We start from the raw sequence: 17,371 nt of genomic DNA, 5'->3' as shown, positions 1-17,371 counted from the left end.
AAGGCTGCACGCGCCCAGCGAATGACAGGGGGTGCAACGAGCAGCAGTGCGTCTCACACACGCGGCGGTGCGCCCGCCAATTCGGCCGTCACTCTGCTGGGACGCCGGGCGCGCCTCCCCGCGCCGTCCTCGAGGAACTGGCGGTTGCGGAAGGAAGCGCTTTCGTCAAATGCGGCCGAAAACTAACATTTTGTGTGTTGGGAGAAAAGCCGAACGCGAATTCTGCCGTGCTCCTACATTAGATGAGCGCCAACGGCCATACCATGATGAATACACCGGTTCTTGTCCGATCACCGAAGTTAAGCATCATCGGGCCCGGCTAGTACTTGGATGGGTGACCGCCTGGGAAACCCGGGTGCTGTTGGCTCCCTTACTGTTTTTTTTTTTTTTTTATGTCGCCAGCCCAATTTTCAAACTACCTTTCTGTTGTGACAAAGATGCTTCCTTAAGCCTTTTAAACTACTGTAATGGAACGAAAATGCAGTAATTAACTCAGTTTGAGGGAGAATGTGCTAACCAAGTTTGCCAAGAAGACTTTGAAAACGACAAAACACTACAAATCGGCAGGTGATTTTTGAAATACGTCACCGCCTATTGTTGTGTAGGTGTGTTGAGTTCCAAATTTGATTTGTAACCACGAACTTATTCCTTAGTCGTCTCGTCTCGTCTCGTCTCGTCCCGCAGACGTTTGTCGTGCTTGCGCTGTCATATGGACCACGACCCGAGCGGCAGCGAGCGGCAGTCGAGCAAAGTCGGGACAAGTCGGGACGGGGACAGGGACAGGGATAGGAATGGTGCGAATGCACTGCAAACTACGCAGACACCTGGTGTGAGGCGAGGCGAGGCGAGGCGAGGCGAGGCGAGGAAGCCCACATCGCTACCAGTGGGCCCTCCAGCACGACACTGCCACACCCCGCACAGGCCCTCCGCTGAACACCAGGGACAAGATGCGTCCTCCGCTAGTGTCGAAGGCTGCACGCGCCCAGCGAATGACAGGGGGTGCAACGAGCAGCAGTGCGTCTCACACACGCGGCGGTGCGCCCGCCAATTCGGCCGTCACTCTGCTGGGACGATGGGCGCGCCTCCCCGCGCCGTCCTCGAGGAACTGGCGGTTGCGGAAGGAAGCGCTTTCGTCAAATGCGGCCGAAAACTAACATTTTGTGTGTTGGGAGAAAAGCCGAACGCGAATTCTGCCGTGCTCCTACATTAGATGAGCGCCAACGGCCATACCATGATGAATACACCGGTTCTCGTCCGATCACCGAAGTTAAGCATCATCGGGCCCGGCTAGTACTTGGATGGGTGACCGCCTGGGAAACCCGGGTGCTGTTGGCTCCCTTCCTGTTTTTTTTTTTTTTTTGTTATGTCGCCATCCCAAATTTCAAACTACCTTTCTGTTGTGACAAAGATGCTTCCTTAAGCCTTTTAAACTACTGTAATGGTACGAAAATGCAGTAATTAACTCAGTTTGAGGGAGAATGTGCTAACCAAGTTTGCCAAAAAGACTTTGAAAACGACAAAACAGTACGAATCGGCAGGTGATTTCTGAAATACGTCACCGCCTATTGTTGTGTAGGAGTGTAGAGTTCCAAATTTGATTTGTAACCACGAATTTATTCCTTAGTCGTCTCGTCTCGTCTCGTCCCGCAGACGTTTGTCGTGCTTGCGCTGTCATATGGACTACGACCCGAGCGGCAGCGAGCGGCAGTCGAGCAAAGTCGGGACAAGTCGGGACGGGGACAGGGACAGGGATAGGAATGGTGCGAATGCACTGCAAACTTACGCAGACACCTGGTGTGAGGCGAGGCGAGGCGAGGCGAGGCGAGGAAGCCCACATCGCTACCAGTGGGCCCTCCAGCACGATACTGCCACACCCCGCACAGGCCCTCCGCTGAACACCAGGGACAAGATGCGTCCTCCGCTAGTGTCGAAGGCTGCACGCGCCCAGCGAATGACAGGGGGTGCAACGAGCAGCAGTGCGTCTCACACACGCGGCGGTGCGCCCGCCAATTCGGCCGTCACTCTGCTGGGACGCCGGGCGCGCCTCCCCGCGCCGTCCTCGAGGAACTGGCGGTTGCGGAAGGAAGCGCTTTCGTCAAATGCGGCCGAAAACTAACATTTTGTGTGTTGGGAGAAAAGCCGAACGAGAATTCTGCCGTGCTCCTACATTAGATGAGCGCCAACGGCCATACCATGATGAATACACCGGTTCTCGTCCGATCACCGAAGTTAAGCATCATCGGGCCCGGCTAGTACTTGGATGGGTGACCGCCTGGGAAACCCGGGTGCTGTTGGCTCCCTTACTGTTTTTTTTTTGTTATGTCGCCAGCCCAATTTTCAAACTACCTTTCTGTTGTGACAAAGATGCTTCCTTAAGCCTTTTAAACTACTGTAATGGAACGAAAATGCAGTAATTAACTCAGTTTGAGGGAGAATGTGCTAACCAAGTTTGCCAAGAAGACTTTGAAAACGACAAAACACTACGAATCGGCAGGTGATTTCTGAAATACGTCACCGCCTATTGTTGTGTAGATGTGTTGAGTTCCAAATTTGATTTGTAACCACGAACTTATTCCTTAGTCGTCTCGTCTCGTCTCGTCCCGCAGACGTTTGTCGTGCTTGCGCTGTCATATGGACCACGACCCGAGCGGCAGCGAGCGGCAGTCGAGCAAAGTCGGGACAAGTCGGGACGGGGACAGGGACAGGGATAGGAATGGTGCGAATGCACTGCAAACTTACGCAGACACCTGGTGTGAGGCGAGGCGAGGCGAGGCGAGGCGAGGAAGCCCACATCGCTACCAGTGGGCCCTCCAGCACGACACTGCCACACCCCGCACAGGCCCTCCGCTGAACACCAGGGACAAGATGCGTCCTCCGCTAGTGTCGAAGGCTGCACGCGCCCAGCGAATGACAGGGGGTGCAACGAGCAGCAGTGCGTCTCACACACGCGGCGGTGCGCCCGCCAATTCGGCCGTCACTCTGCTGGGACGCCGGGCGCGCCTCCCCGCGCCGTCCTCGAGGAACTGGCGGTTGCGGAAGGAAGCGCTTTCGTCAAATGCGGCCGAAAACTAACATTTTGTGTGTTGGGAGAAAAGCCGAACGCGAATTCTGCCGTGCTCCTACATTAGATGAGCGCCAACGGCCATACCATGATGAATACACCGGTTCTTGTCCGATCACCGAAGTTAAGCATAATCGGGCCCGGCTAGTACTTGGATGGGTGACCGCCTGGGAAACCCGGGTGCTGTTGGCTCCCTTACTGTTTTTTTTTTTTTATGTCGCCAGCCCAATTTTCAAACTACCTTTCTGTTGTGACAAAGATGCTTCCTTAAGCCTTTTAAACTACTGTAATGGAACGAAAATGCAGTAATTAACTCAGTTTGAGGGAGAATGTGCTAACCAAGTTTGCCAAGAAGACTTTGAAAACGACAAAACACTACGAATCGGCAGGTGATTTCTGAAATACGTCACCGCCTATTGTTGTGTAGGTGTGTTGAGTTCCAAATTTGATTTGTAACCACGAACTTATTCCTTAGTCGTCTCGTCTCGTCTCGTCCCGCAGACGTTTGTCGTGCTTGCGCTGTCATATGGACCACGACCCGAGCGGCAGCGAGCGGCAGTCGAGCAAAGTCGGGACAAGTCGGGACGGGGACAGGGACAGGGATAGGAATGGTGCGAATGCACTGCAAACTACGCAGACACCTGGTGTGAGGCGAGGCGAGGCGAGGCGAGGCGAGGCGAGGAAGCCCACATCGCTACCAGTGGGCCCTCCAGCACGACACTGCCACACCCCGCACAGGCCCTCCGCTGAACACCAGGGACAAGATGCGTCCTCCGCTAGTGTCGAAGGCTGCACGCGCCCAGCGAATGACAGGGGGTGCAACGAGCAGCAGTGCGTCTCACACACGCGGCGGTGCGCCCGCCAATTCGGCCGTCACTCTGCTGGGACGCCGGGCGCGCCTCCCCGCGCCGTCCTCGAGGAACTGGCGGTTGCGGAAGGAAGCGCTTTCGTCAAATGCGGCCGAAAACTAACATTTTGTGTGTTGGGAGAAAAGCCGAACGCGAATTCTGCCGTGCTCCTACATTAGATGAGCGCCAACGGCCATACCATGATGAATACACCGGTTCTCGTCCGATCACCGAAGTTAAGCATCATCGGGCCCGGCTAGTACTTGGATGGGTGACCGCCTGGGAAACCCGGGTGCTGTTGGCTCCCTTACTGTTTTTTTTTTGTTATGTCGCCAGCCCAATTTTCAAACTACCTTTCTGTTGTGACAAAGATGCTTCCTTAAGCCTTTTAAACTACTGTAATGGAACGAAAATGCAGTAATTAACTCAGTTTGAGGGAGAATGTGCTAACCAAGTTTGCCAAGAAGACTTTGAAAACGACAAAACACTACGAATCGGCAGGTGATTTCTGAAATACGTCATCGCCTATTGTTGTGTAGGTGTGTTGAGTTCCAAATTTGATTTGTAACCACGAACTTATTCCTTAGTCGTCTCGTCTCGTCTCGACTCGTCTCGACCCGCAGACGTTTGTCGTGCTTGCGCTGTCATATGGACCACGACCCGAGCGGCAGCTAGCGGCAGTCGAGCAAAGTCGGGACAAGTCGGGACGGGGACAGGGACAGGGATAGGAATGGTGCGAATGCACTGCAAACTACGCAGACACCTGGTGTGAGGCGAGGCGAGGCGAGGCGAGGCGAGGCGAGGAAGCCCACATCGCTACCAGTGGGCCCTCCAGCACGACACTGCCACACTCCGCACAGGCCCTCCGCTGAACACCAGGGACAAGATGCGTCCTCCGCTAGTGTCGAAGGCTGCACGCGCCCAGCGAATGACAGGGGGTGCAACGAGCAGCAGTGCGTCTCACACACGCGGCGGTGCGCCCGCCAATTCGGCCGTCACTCTGCTGGGACGCCGGGCGCGCCTCCCCGCGCCGTCCTCGAGGAACTGGCGGTTGCGGAAGGAAGCGCTTTCGTCAAATGCGGCCGAAAACTAACATTTTGTGTGTTGGGAGAAAAGCCGAACGCGAATTCTGCCGTGCTCCTACATTAGATGAGCGCCAACGGCCATACCATGGTGAATACACCGGTTCTCGTCCGATCACCGAAGTTAAGCGTCATCGGGCCCGGCTAGTACTTGGATGGGTGACCGCCTGGGAAACCCGGGTGCTGTTGGCTCCCTTACTGTTTTTTTTTTGTTATGTCGCCAGCCCAATTTTCAAACTACCTTTCTGTTGTGACAAGGATGCTTCCTTAAGCCTTTTAAACTACTGTAATGGAACGAAAATGCAGTAATTAACTCAGTTTGAGGGAGAATGTGCTAACCAAGTTTGCCAAGAAGACTTTGAAAACGACAAAACACTACGAATCGGCAGGTGATTTCTGAAATACGTCACCGCCTATTGTTGTGTAGGTGTGTTGAGTTCCAAATTTGATTTGTAACCACGAACTTATTCCTTAGTCGTCTCGTCTCGTCTCGACTCGTCTCGACCCGCAGACGTTTGTCGTGCTTGCGCTGTCATATGGACCACGACCCGAGCGGCAGCGAGCGGCAGTCGAGCAAAGTCGGGACAAGTCGGGACGGGGACAGGGACAGGGATAGGAATGGTGCGAATGCACTGCAAACTACGCAGACACCTGGTGTGAGGCGAGGCGAGGCGAGGCGAGGCGAGGCGAGGAAGCCCACATCGCTACCAGTGGGCCCTCCAGCACGACACTGCCACACCCCGCACAGGCCCTCCGCTGAACACCAGGGACAAGATGCGTCCTCCGCTAGTGTCGAAGGCTGCACGCGCCCAGCGAATGACAGGGGGTGCAACGAGCAGCAGTGCGTCTCACACACGCGGCGGTGCGCCCGCCAATTCGGCCGTCACTCTGCTGGGACGCCGGGCGCGCCTCCCCGCGCCGTCCTCGAGGAACTGGCGGTTGCGGAAGGAAGCGCTTTCGTCAAATGCGGCCGAAAACTAACATTTTGTGTGTTGGGAGAAAAGCCGAACGCGAATTCTGCCGTGCTCCTACATTAGATGAGCGCCAACGGCCATACCATGATGAATACACCGGTTCTCGTCCGATCACCGAAGTTAAGCATCATCGGGCCCGGCTAGTACTTGGATGGGTGACCGCCTGGGAAACCCGGGTGCTGTTGGCTCCCTTACTGTTTTTTTTTTTTTGTTATGTCGCCAGCCCAATTTTCAAACTACCTTTCTGTTGTGACAAGGATGCTTCCTTAAGCCTTTTAAACTACTGTAATGGAACGAAAATGCAGTAATTAACTCAGTTTGAGGGAGAATGTGCTAACCAAGTTTGCCAAGAAGACTTTGAAAACGACAAAACACTACGAATCGGCAGGTGATTTCTGAAATACGTCACCGCCTATTGTTGTGTAGGTGTGTTGAGTTCCAAATTTGATTTGTAACCACGAACTTATTCCTTAGTCGTCTCGTCTCGTCTCGTCTCGTCCCGCAGACGTTTGTCGTGCTTGCGCTGTCATATGGACCACGACCCGAGCGGCAGCGAGCGGCAGTCGAGCAAAGTCGGGACAAGTCGGGACGGGGACAGGGACAGGGATAGGAATGGTGCGAATGCACTGCAAACTACGCAGACACCTGGTGTGAGGCGAGGCGAGGCGAGGCGAGGCGAGGCGAGGAAGCCCACATCGCTACCAGTGGGCCCTCCAGCACGACACTGCCACACCCCGCACAGGCCCTCCGCTGAACACCAGGGACAAGATGCGTCCTCCGCTAGTGTCGAAGGCTGCACGCGCCCAGCGAATGACAGGGGGTGCAACGAGCAGCAGTGCGTCTCACACACGCGGCGGTGCGCCCGCCAATTCGGCCGTCACTCTGCTGGGACGCCGGGCGCGCCTCCCCGCGCCGTCCTCGAGGAACTGGCGGTTGCGGAAGGAAGCGCTTTCGTCAAATGCGGCCGAAAACTAACATTTTGTGTGTTGGGAGAAAAGCCGAACGCGAATTCTGCCGTGCTCCTACATTAGATGAGCGCCAACGGCCATACCATGATGAATACACCGGTTCTCGTCCGATCACCGAAGTTAAGCATCATCGGGCCCGGCTAGTACTTGGATGGGTGACCGCCTGGGAAACCCGGGTGCTGTTGGCTCCCTTACTGTTTTTTTTTTGTTATGTCGCCAGCCCAATTTTCAAACTACCTTTCTGTTGTGACAAGGATGCTTCCTTAAGCCTTTTAAACTACTGTAATGGAACGAAAATGCAGTAATTAACTCAGTTTGAGGGAGAATGTGCTAACCAAGTTTGCCAAGAAGACTTTGAAAACGACAAAACACTACGAATCGGCAGGTGATTTCTGAAATACGTCACCGCCTATTGTTGTGTAGGTGTGTTGAGTTCCAAATTTGATTTGTAACCACGAACTTATTCCTTAGTCGTCTCGTCTCGTCTCGTCTCGTCCCGCAGACGTTTGTCGTGCTTGCGCTGTCATATGGACCACGACCCGAGCGGCAGCGAGCGGCAGTCGAGCAAAGTCGGGACAAGTCGGGACGGGGACAGGGACAGGGATAGGAATGGTGCGAATGCACTGCAAACTACGCAGACACCTGGTGTGAGGCGAGGCGAGGCGAGGCGAGGCGAGGCGAGGAAGCCCACATCGCTACCAGTGGGCCCTCCAGCACGACACTGCCACACCCCGCACAGGCCCTCCGCTGAACACCAGGGACAAGATGCGTCCTCCGCTAGTGTCGAAGGCTGCACGCGCCCAGCGAATGACAGGGGGTGCAACGAGCAGCAGTGCGTCTCACACACGCGGCGGTGCGCCCGCCAATTCGGCCGTCACTCTGCTGGGACACCGGGCGCGCCTCCCCGCGCCGTCCTCGAGGAACTGGCGGTTGCGGAAGGAAGCGCTTTCGTCAAATGCGGCCGAAAACTAACATTTTGTGTGTTGGGAGAAAAGCCGAACGCGAATTCTGCCGTGCTCCTACATTAGATGAGCGCCAACGGCCATACCATGATGAATACACCGGTTCTCGTCCGATCACCGAAGTTAAGCATCATCGGGCCCGGCTAGTACTTGGATGGGTGACCGCCTGGGAAACCCGGGTGCTGTTGGCTCCCTTCCTGTTTTTTTTTTTTTTGTTATGTCGCCATCCCAAATTTCAAACTACCTTTCTGTTGTGACAAAGATGCTTCCTTAAGCGTTTAAACTACTGTAATGGTACGAAAATGCAGTAATTAACTCAGTTTGAGGGAGAATGTGCTAACCAAGTTTGCCAAAAAGACTTTGAAAACGACAAAACAGTACGAATCGGCAGGTGATTTCTGAAATACGTCACCGCCTATTGTTGTGTAGGTGTGTAGAGTTCCAAATTTGATTTGTAACCACGAATTTATTCCTTAGTCGTCTCGTCTCGTCTCGTCCCGCAGACGTTTGTTGTGCTTGCGCTGTCATATGGACTACGACCCGAGCGGCAGCGAGCGGCAGTCGAGCAAAGTCGGGACAAGTCGGGACGGGGACAGGGACAGGGATAGGAATGGTGCGAATGCACTGCAAACTTACGCAGACACCTGGTGTGAGGCGAGGCGAGGCGAGGCGAGGCGACGAAGCCCACATCGCTACCAGTGGGCCCTCCAGCACGACACTGCCACACCCCGCACAGGCCCTCCGCTGAACACCAGGGACAAGATGCGTCCTCCGCTAGTGTCGAAGGCTGCACGCGCCCAGCGAATGACAGGGGGTGCAACGAGCAGCAGTGCGTCTCACACACGCGGCGGTGCGCCCGCCAATTCGGCCGTCACTCTGCTGGGACGCCGGGCGCGCCTCCCCGCGCCGTCCTCGAGGAACTGGCGGTTGCGGAAGGAAGCGCTTTCGTCAAATGCGGCCGAAAACTAACATTTTGTGTGTTGGGAGAAAAGCCGAACGCGAATTCTGCCGTGCTCCTACATTAGATGAGCGCCAACGGCCATACCATGATGAATACACCGGTTCTTGTCCGATCACCGAAGTTAAGCATCATCGGGCCCGGCTAGTACTTGGATGGGTGACCGCCTGGGAAACCCGGGTGCTGTTGGCTCCCTTACTGTTTTTTTTTTTGTTATGTCGCCAGCCCAATTTTCAAACTACCTTTCTGTTGTGACAAAGATGCTTCCTTAAGCCTTTTAAACTACTGTAATGGAACGAAAATGCAGTAATTAACTCAGTTTGAGGGAGAATGTGCTAACCAAGTTTGCCAAGAAGACTTTGAAAACGACAAAACACTACGAATCGGCAGGTGATTTCTGAAATACGTCACCGCCTATTGTTGTGTAGGTGTGTTGAGTTCCAAATTTGATTTGTAACCACGAACTTATTCCTTAGTCGTCTCGTCACGTCTCGTCTCGTCCCGCAGACGTTTGTCGTGCTTGCGCTGTCATATGGACCACGACCCGAGCGGCAGCGAGCGGCAGTCGAGCAAAGTCGGGACAAGTCGGGACGGGGACAGGGACAGGGATAGGAATGGTGCGAATGCACTGCAAACTACGCAGACACCTGGTGTGAGGCGAGGCGAGGCGAGGCGAGGCGAGGCGAGGAAGCCCACATCGCTACCAGTGGGCCCTCCAGCACGACACTGCCACACCCCGCACAGGCCCTCCGCTGAACACCAGGGACAAGATGCGTCCTCCGCTAGTGTCGAAGGCTGCACGCGCCCAGCGAATGACAGGGGGTGCAACGAGCAGCAGTGCGTCTCACACACGCGGCGGTGCGCCCGCCAATTCGGCCGTCACTCTGCTGGGACGCCGGGCGCGCCTCCCCGCGCCGTCCTCGAGGAACTGGCGGTTGCAGAAGGAAGCGCTTTCGTCAAATGCGGCCGAAAACTAACATTTTGTGTGTTGGGAGAAAAGCCGAACGCGAATTCTGCCGTGCTCCTACATTAGATGAGCGCCAACGGCCATACCATGATGAATACACCGGTTCTCGTCCGATCACCGAAGTTAAGCATCATCGGGCCCGGCTAGTACTTGGATGGGTGACCGCCTGGGAAACCCGGGTGCTGTTGGCTCCCTTACTGTTTTTTTTTGTTATGTCGCCAGCCCAATTTTCAAACTACCTTTCTGTTGTGACAAAGATGCTTCCTTAAGCCTTTTAAACTACTGTAATGGAACGAAAATGCAGTAATTAACTCAGTTTGAGGGAGAATGTGCTAACCAAGTTTGCCAAGAAGACTTTGAAAACGACAAAACACTACGAATCGGCAGGTGATTTCTGAAATACGTCACCGCCTATTGTTGTGTAGGTGTGTTGAGTTCCAAATTTGATTTGTAACCACGAACTTATTCCTTAGTCGTCTCGTCTCGTCTCGTCTCGTCCCGCAGACGTTTGTCGTGCTTGCGCTGTCATATGGACCACGACCCGAGCGGCAGCGAGCGGCAGTCGAGCAAAGTCGGGACAAGTCGGGACGGGGACAGGGACAGGGATAGGAATGGTGCGAATGCACTGCAAACTACGCAGACACCTGGTGTGAGGCGAGGCGAGGCGAGGCGAGGCGAGGCGAGGAAGCCCACATCGCTACCAGTGGGCCCTCCAGCACGACACTGCCACACCCCGCACAGGCCCTCCGCTGAACACCAGGGACAAGATGCGTCCTCCGCTAGTGTCGAAGGCTGCACGCGCCCAGCGAATGACAGGGGGTGCAACGAGCAGCAGTGCGTCTCACACACGCGGCGGTGCGCCCGCCAATTCGGCCGTCACTCTGCTGGGACGCCGGGCGCGCCTCCCCGCGCCGTCCTCGAGGAACTGGCGGTTGCGGAAGGAAGCGCTTTCGTCAAATGCGGCCGAAAACTAACATTTTGTGTGTTGGGAGAAAAGCCGAACGCGAATTCTGCCGTGCTCCTACATTAGATGAGCGCCAACGGCCATACCATGATGAATACACCGGTTCTCGTCCGATCACCGAAGTTAAGCATCATCGGGCCCGGCTAGTACTTGGATGGGTGACCGCCTGGGAAACCCGGGTGCTGTTGGCTCCCTTACTGTTTTTTTTTTGTTATGTCGCCAGCCCAATTTTCAAACTACCTTTCTGTTGTGACAAAGATGCTTCCTTAAGCCTTTTAAACTACTGTAATGGAACGAAAATGCAGTAATTAACTCAGTTTGAGGGAGAATGTGCTAACCAAGTTTGCCAAGAAGACTTTGAAAACGACAAAACAGTACGAATCGGCAGGTGATTTCTGAAATACGTCACCGCCTATTGTTGTGTAGGAGTGTAGAGTTCCAAATTTGATTTGTAACCACGAATTTATTCCTTAGTCGTCTCGTCTCGTCTCGTCCCGCAGACGTTTGTCGTGCTTGCGCTGTCATATGGACTACGACCCGAGCGGCAGCGAGCGGCAGTCGAGCAAAGTCGGGACAAGTCGGGACGGGGACAGGGACAGGGATAGGAATGGTGCGAATGCACTGCAAACTACGCAGACACCTGGTGTGAGGCGAGGCGAGGCGAGGCGAGGCGAGGCGAGGAAGCCCACATCGCTACCAGTGGGCCCTCCAGCACGACACTGCCACACCCCGCACAGGCCCTCCGCTGAACACCAGGGACAAGATGCGTCCTCCGCTAGTGTCGAAGGCTGCACGCGCCCAGCGAATGACAGGGGGTGCAACGAGCAGCAGTGCGTCTCACACACGCGGCGGTGCGCCCGCCAATTCGGCCGTCACTCTGCTGGGACGCCGGGCGCGCCTCCCCGCGCCGTCCTCGAGGAACTGGCGGTTGCGGAAGGAAGCGCTTTCGTCAAATGCGGCCGAAAACTAACATTTTGTGTGTTGGGAGAAAAGCCGAACGCGAATTCTGCCGTGCTCCTACATCAGATGAGCGCCAACGGCCATACCATGATGAATACACCGGTTCTCGTCCGATCACCGAAGTTAAGCATCATCGGGCCCGGCTAGTACTTGGATGGGTGACCGCCTGGGAAACCCGGGTGCTGTTGGCTCCCTTCCTGTGTTTTTTTTTTTTGTTATGTCGCCATCCCAAATTTCAAACTACCTTTCTGTTGTGACAAAGATGCTTCCTTAAGCCTTTTAAACTACTGTAATGGTACGAAAATGCAGTAATTAACTCAGTTTGAGGGAGAATGTGCTAACCAAGTTTGCCAAAAAGACTTTGAAAACGACAAAACAGTACGAATCGGCAGGTGATTTCTGAAATACGTCACCGCCTATTGTTGTGTAGGAGTGTAGAGTTCCAAATTTGATTTGTAACCACGAATTTATTCCTTAGTCGTCTCGTCTCGTCTCGTCCCGCAGACGATTGTCGTGCTTGCGCTGTCATATGGACTACGACCCGAGCGGCAGCGAGCGGCAGTCGAGCAAAGTCGGGACAAGTCGGGACGGGGACAGGGACAGGGATAGGAATGGTGCGAATGCACTGCAAACTACGCAGACACCTGGTGTGAGGCGAGGCGAGGCGAGGCGAGGCGAGGCGAGGAAGCCCACATCGCTACCAGTGGGCCCTCCAGCACGACACTGCCACACCCCGCACAGGCCCTCCGCTGAACACCAGGGACAAGATGCGTCCTCCGCTAGTGTCGAAGGCTGCACGCGCCCAGCGAATGACAGGGGGTGCAACGAGCAGCAGTGCGTCTCACACACGCGGCGGTGCGCCCGCCAATTCGGCCGTCACTCTGCTGGGACGCCGGGCGCGCCTCCCCGCGCCGTCCTCGAGGAACTGGCGGTTGCGGAAGGAAGCGCTTTCGTCAAATGCGGCCGAAAACTAACATTTTGTGTGTTGGGAGAAAAGCCGAACGCGAATTCTGCCGTGCTCCTACATTAGATGAGCGCCAACGGCCATACCATGATGAATACACCGGTTCTCGTCCGATCACCGAAGTTAAGCATCATCGGGCCCGGCTAGTACTTGGATGGGTGACCGCCTGGGAAACCCGGGTGCTGTTGGCTCCCTTACTGTTTTTTTTTTGTTATGTCGCCAGCCCAATTTTCAAACTACCTTTCTGTTGTGACAAAGATGCTTCCTTAAGCCTTTTAAACTACTGTAATGGAACGAAAATGCAGTAATTAACTCAGTTTGAGGGAGAATGTGCTAACCAAGTTTGCCAAGAAGACTTTGAAAACGACAAAACACTACGAATCGGCAGGTGATTTCTGAAATACGTCACCGCCTATTGTTGTGTAGGAGTGTAGAGTTCCAAATTTGATTTGTAACCACGAATTTATTCCTTAGTCGTCTCGTCTCGTCTCGTCCCGCAGACGTTTGTCGTGCTTGCGCTGTCATATGGACTACGACCCGAGCGGCAGCGAGCGGCAGTCGAGCAAAGTCGGGACAAGTCGGGACGGGGACAGGGACAGGGATAGGAATGGTGCGAATGCACTGCAAACTACGCAGACACCTGGTGTGAGGCGAGGCGAGGCGAGGCGAGGCGAGGCGAGGAAGCCCACATCGCTACCAGTGGGCCCTCCAGCACGACACTGCCACACCCCGCACAGGCCCTCCGCTGAACACCAGGGACAAGATGCGTCCTCCGCTAGTGTCGAAGGCTGCACGCGCCCAGCGAATGACAGGGGGTGCAACGAGCAGCAGTGCGTCTCACACACGCGGCGGTGCGCCCGCCAATTCGGCCGTCACTCTGCTGGGACGCCGGGCGCGCCTCCCCGCGCCGTCCTCGAGGAACTGGCGGTTGCGGAAGGAAGCGCTTTCGTCAAATGCGGCCGAAAACTAACATTTTGTGTGTTGGGAGAAAAGCCGAACGCGAATTCTGCCGTGCTCCTACATTAGATGAGCGCCAACGGCCATACCATGATGAATACACCGGTTCTCGTCCGATCACCGAAGTTAAGCATCATCGGGCCCGGCTAGTACTTGGATGGGTGACCGCCTGGGAAACCCGGGTGCTGTTGGCTCCCTTACTGTTTTTTTTTTGTTATGTCGCCAGCCCAATTTTCAAACTACCTTTCTGTTGTGACAAAGATGCTTCCTTAAGCCTTTTAAACTACTGTAATGGAACGAAAATGCAGTAATTAACTCAGTTTGAGGGAGAATGTGCTAACCAAGTTTGCCAAGAAGACTTTGAAAACGACAAAACACTACGAATCGGCAGGTGATTTCTGAAATACGTCACCGCCTATTGTTGTGTAGGTGTGTTGAGTTCCAAATTTGATTTGTAACCACGAACTTATTCCTTAGTCGTCTCGTCTCGTCTCGTCTCGTCCCGCAGACGTTTGTCGTGCTTGCGCTGTCATATGGACCACGACCCGAGCGGCAGCGAGCGGCAGTCGAGCAAAGTCGGGACAAGTCGGGACGGGGACAGGGACAGGGATAGGAATGGTGCGAATGCACTGCAAACTACGCAGACACCTGGTGTGAGGCGAGGCGAGGCGAGGCGAGGCGAGGCGAGGAAGCCCACATCGCTACCAGTGGGCCCTCCAGCACGACACTGCCACACCCCGCACAGGCCCTCCGCTGAACACCAGGGACAAGATGCGTCCTCCGCTAGTGTCGAAGGCTGCACGCGCCCAGCGAATGACAGGGGGTGCAACGAGCAGCAGTGCGTCTCACACACGCGGCGGTGCGCCCGCCAATTCGGCCGTCACTCTGCTGGGACGCCGGGCGCGCCTCCCCGCGCCGTCATCGAGGAACTGGCGGTTGCGGAAGGAAGCGCTTTCGTCAAATGCGGCCGAAAACTAACATTTTGTGTGTTGGGAGAAAAGCCGAACGCGAATTCTGCCGTGCTCCTACATTAGATGAGCGCCAACGGCCATACCATGATGAATACACCGGTTCTCGTCCGATCACCGAAGTTAAGCATCATCGGGCCCGGCTAGTACTTGGATGGGTGACCGCCTGGGAAACCCGGGTGCTGTTGGCTCCCTTCCTGTTTTTTTTTTTTTGTTATGTCGCCATCCCAAATTTCAAACTACCTTTCTGTTGTGACAAAGATGCTTCCTTAAGCCTTTTAAACTACTGTAATGGTACGAAAATGCAGTAATTAACTCAGTTTGAGGGAGAATGTGCTAACCAAGTTTGCCAAAAAGACTTTGAAAACGACAAAACAGTACGAATCGGCAGGTGATTTCTGAAATACGTCACCGCCTATTGTTGTGTAGGAGTGTAGAGTTCCAAATTTGATTTGTAACCACGAATTTATTCCTTAGTCGTCTCGTCTCGTCTCGTCCCGCAGACGTTTGTCGTGCTTGCGCTGTCATATGGACTACGACCCGAGCGGCAGCGAGCGGCAGTCGAGCAAAGTCGGGACAAGTCGGGACGGGGACAGGGACAGGGATAGGAATGGTGCGAATGCACTGCAAACTACGCAGACACCTGGTGTGAGGCGAGGCGAGGCGAGGCGAGGCGAGGCGAGGAAGCCCACATCGCTACCAGTGGGCCCTCCAGCACGACACTGCCACACCCCGCACAGGCCCTCCGCTGAACACCAGGGACAAGATGCGTCCTCCGCTAGTGTCGAAGGCTGCACGCGCCCAGCGAATGACAGGGGGTGCAACGAGCAGCAGTGCGTCTCACACACGCGGCGGTGCGCCCGCCAATTCGGCCGTCACTCTGCTGGGACGCCGGGCGCGCCTCCCCGCGCCGTCCTCGAGGAACTGGCGGTTGCGGAAGGAAGCGCTTTCGTCAAATGCGGCCGAAAACTAACATTTTGTGTGTTGGGAGAAAAGCCGAACGCGAATTCTGCCGTGCTCCTACATTAGATGAGCGCCAACGGCCATACCATGATGAATACACCGGTTCTCGTCCGATCACCGAAGTTAAGCATCATCGGGCCCGGCTAGTACTTGGATGGGTGACCGCCTGCGAAACCCGGGTGCTGTTGGCTCCCTTACTGTTTTTTTTTTTGTTATGTCGCCAGCCCAATTTTCAAACTACCTTTCTGTTGTGACAAAGATGCTTCCTTAAGCCTTTTAAACTACTGTAATGGAACGAAAATGCAGTAATTAACTCAGTTTGAGGGAGAATGTGCTAACCAAGTTTGCCAAGAAGACTTTGAAAACGACAAAACACTACGAATCGGCAGGTGATTTCTGAAATACGTCACCGCCTATTGTTGTGTAGGTGTGTTGAGTTCCAAATTTGATTTGTAACCACGAACTTATTCCTTAGTCGTCTCGTCTCGTCTCGTCTCGTCCCGCAGACGTTTGTCGTGCTTGCGCTGTCATATGGACCACGACCCGAGCGGCAGCGAGCGGCAGTCGAGCAAAGTCGGGACAAGTCGGGACGGGGACAGGGACAGGGATAGGAATGGTGCGAATGCACTGCAAACTACGCAGACACCTGGTGTGAGGCGAGGCGAGGCGAGGCGAGGCGAGGCGAGGAAGCCCACATCGCTACCAGTGGGCCCTCCAGCACGACACTGCCACACCCCGCACAGGCCCTCCGCTGAACACCAGGGACAAGATGCGTCCTCCGCTAGTGTCGAAGGCTGCACGCGCCCAGCGAATGACAGGGGGTGCAACGAGCAGCAGTGCGTCTCACACACGCGGCGGTGCGCCCGCCAATTCGGCCGTCACTCTGCTGGGACGCCGGGCGCGCCTCCCCGCGCCGTCCTCGAGGAACTGGCGGTTGCGGAAGGAAGCGCTTTCGTCAAATGCGGCCGAAAACTAACATTTTGTGTGTTGGGAGAAAAGCCGAACGCGAATTCTGCCGTGCTCCTACATTAGATGAGCGCCAACGGCCATACCATGATGAATACACCGGTTCTCGTCCGATCACCGAAGTTAAGCATCATCGGGCCCGGCTAGTACTTGGATGGGTGACCGCCTGGGAAACCCGGGTGCTGTTGGCTCCCTTACTGTTTTTTTTTTTGTTATGTCGCCAGCCCAATTTTCAAACTACCTTTCTGTTGTGACAAAGATGCTTCCTTAAGCCTTTTAAACTACTGTAATGGAACGAAAATGCAGTAATTAACTCAGTTTGAGGGAGAATGTGCTAACCAAGTTTGCCAAGAAGACTTTGAAAACGACAAAACACTACGAATCGGCAGGTGATTTCTGAAATACGTCACCGCCTATTGTTGTGTAGGTGTGTTGAGTTCCAAATTTGATTTGTAACCACGAACTTATTCCTTAGTCGTCTCGTCTCGTCTCGTCTCGTCCCGCAGACGTTTGTCGTGCTTGCGCTGTCATATGGACCACGACCCGAGCGGCAGCGAGCGGCAGTCGAGCAAAGTCGGGACAAGTCGGGACGGGGACAGGGACAGGGATAGGAATGGTGCGAATGCACTGCAAACTACGCAGACACCTGGTGTGAGGCGAGGCGAGGCGAGGCGAGGCGAGGCGAGGAAGCCCACATCGCTACCAGTGGGCCCTCCAGCACGACACTGCCACACCCCGCACAGGCCCTCCGCTGAACACCAGGGACAAGATGCGTCCTCCGCTAGTGTCGAAGGCTGCACGCGCCCAGC

General features: G+C 55.1%; 18 non-coding genes across 18 annotated transcripts; all 18 read left to right on the top strand.

The window, feature by feature from the left end:
- The first annotated feature begins 248 nt into the window (after positions 1-248).
- LOC126089198 (5S ribosomal RNA) lies at positions 249-367 on the top strand. Its single transcript, XR_007520534.1, has one exon. It is a non-coding gene; the product is annotated as a 5S ribosomal RNA (ribosomal RNA).
- An 849-nt stretch (positions 368-1,216) lies between these two features.
- On the top strand, positions 1,217-1,335 carry LOC126088621 (5S ribosomal RNA). Its single transcript, XR_007519983.1, has one exon. It is a non-coding gene; the product is annotated as a 5S ribosomal RNA (ribosomal RNA).
- An 843-nt stretch (positions 1,336-2,178) lies between these two features.
- On the top strand, positions 2,179-2,297 carry LOC126090427 (5S ribosomal RNA). Its single transcript, XR_007521261.1, has one exon. It is a non-coding gene; the product is annotated as a 5S ribosomal RNA (ribosomal RNA).
- An 837-nt stretch (positions 2,298-3,134) lies between these two features.
- On the top strand, positions 3,135-3,253 carry LOC126089400 (5S ribosomal RNA). The gene has a single exon (XR_007520727.1). It is a non-coding gene; the product is annotated as a 5S ribosomal RNA (ribosomal RNA).
- An 841-nt stretch (positions 3,254-4,094) lies between these two features.
- Positions 4,095-4,213, top strand: LOC126090426 (5S ribosomal RNA). Its single transcript, XR_007521260.1, has one exon. It is a non-coding gene; the product is annotated as a 5S ribosomal RNA (ribosomal RNA).
- Positions 4,214-5,064: 851 nt separating this feature from the next.
- Positions 5,065-5,183, top strand: LOC126089173 (5S ribosomal RNA). Its single transcript, XR_007520510.1, has one exon. It is a non-coding gene; the product is annotated as a 5S ribosomal RNA (ribosomal RNA).
- Positions 5,184-6,034: 851 nt separating this feature from the next.
- Positions 6,035-6,153, top strand: LOC126090425 (5S ribosomal RNA). The gene has a single exon (XR_007521259.1). It is a non-coding gene; the product is annotated as a 5S ribosomal RNA (ribosomal RNA).
- An 849-nt stretch (positions 6,154-7,002) lies between these two features.
- Positions 7,003-7,121, top strand: LOC126090424 (5S ribosomal RNA). The gene has a single exon (XR_007521258.1). It is a non-coding gene; the product is annotated as a 5S ribosomal RNA (ribosomal RNA).
- An 846-nt stretch (positions 7,122-7,967) lies between these two features.
- On the top strand, positions 7,968-8,086 carry LOC126090423 (5S ribosomal RNA). Its single transcript, XR_007521257.1, has one exon. It is a non-coding gene; the product is annotated as a 5S ribosomal RNA (ribosomal RNA).
- An 840-nt stretch (positions 8,087-8,926) lies between these two features.
- Positions 8,927-9,045, top strand: LOC126089197 (5S ribosomal RNA). The gene has a single exon (XR_007520533.1). It is a non-coding gene; the product is annotated as a 5S ribosomal RNA (ribosomal RNA).
- An 847-nt stretch (positions 9,046-9,892) lies between these two features.
- Positions 9,893-10,011, top strand: LOC126090421 (5S ribosomal RNA). Its single transcript, XR_007521255.1, has one exon. It is a non-coding gene; the product is annotated as a 5S ribosomal RNA (ribosomal RNA).
- Positions 10,012-10,856: 845 nt separating this feature from the next.
- On the top strand, positions 10,857-10,975 carry LOC126090419 (5S ribosomal RNA). The gene has a single exon (XR_007521254.1). It is a non-coding gene; the product is annotated as a 5S ribosomal RNA (ribosomal RNA).
- Positions 10,976-11,816: 841 nt separating this feature from the next.
- On the top strand, positions 11,817-11,935 carry LOC126090418 (5S ribosomal RNA). The gene has a single exon (XR_007521253.1). It is a non-coding gene; the product is annotated as a 5S ribosomal RNA (ribosomal RNA).
- An 845-nt stretch (positions 11,936-12,780) lies between these two features.
- Positions 12,781-12,899, top strand: LOC126090417 (5S ribosomal RNA). The gene has a single exon (XR_007521252.1). It is a non-coding gene; the product is annotated as a 5S ribosomal RNA (ribosomal RNA).
- Positions 12,900-13,740: 841 nt separating this feature from the next.
- LOC126090416 (5S ribosomal RNA) lies at positions 13,741-13,859 on the top strand. Its single transcript, XR_007521251.1, has one exon. It is a non-coding gene; the product is annotated as a 5S ribosomal RNA (ribosomal RNA).
- Positions 13,860-14,705: 846 nt separating this feature from the next.
- On the top strand, positions 14,706-14,824 carry LOC126090415 (5S ribosomal RNA). The gene has a single exon (XR_007521250.1). It is a non-coding gene; the product is annotated as a 5S ribosomal RNA (ribosomal RNA).
- An 844-nt stretch (positions 14,825-15,668) lies between these two features.
- LOC126089050 (5S ribosomal RNA) lies at positions 15,669-15,787 on the top strand. The gene has a single exon (XR_007520394.1). It is a non-coding gene; the product is annotated as a 5S ribosomal RNA (ribosomal RNA).
- Positions 15,788-16,634: 847 nt separating this feature from the next.
- On the top strand, positions 16,635-16,753 carry LOC126090414 (5S ribosomal RNA). The gene has a single exon (XR_007521249.1). It is a non-coding gene; the product is annotated as a 5S ribosomal RNA (ribosomal RNA).
- The last annotated feature ends 618 nt before the right edge of the window (positions 16,754-17,371 follow it).

The sequence above is a fragment of the Schistocerca cancellata genome, chromosome 6 (assembly GCF_023864275.1).
Source record: "Schistocerca cancellata isolate TAMUIC-IGC-003103 chromosome 6, iqSchCanc2.1, whole genome shotgun sequence".
Taxonomy (NCBI): domain Eukaryota; kingdom Metazoa; phylum Arthropoda; class Insecta; order Orthoptera; family Acrididae; genus Schistocerca; species Schistocerca cancellata.
This window is presented reverse-complemented; position numbering and strand designations above follow the sequence as displayed.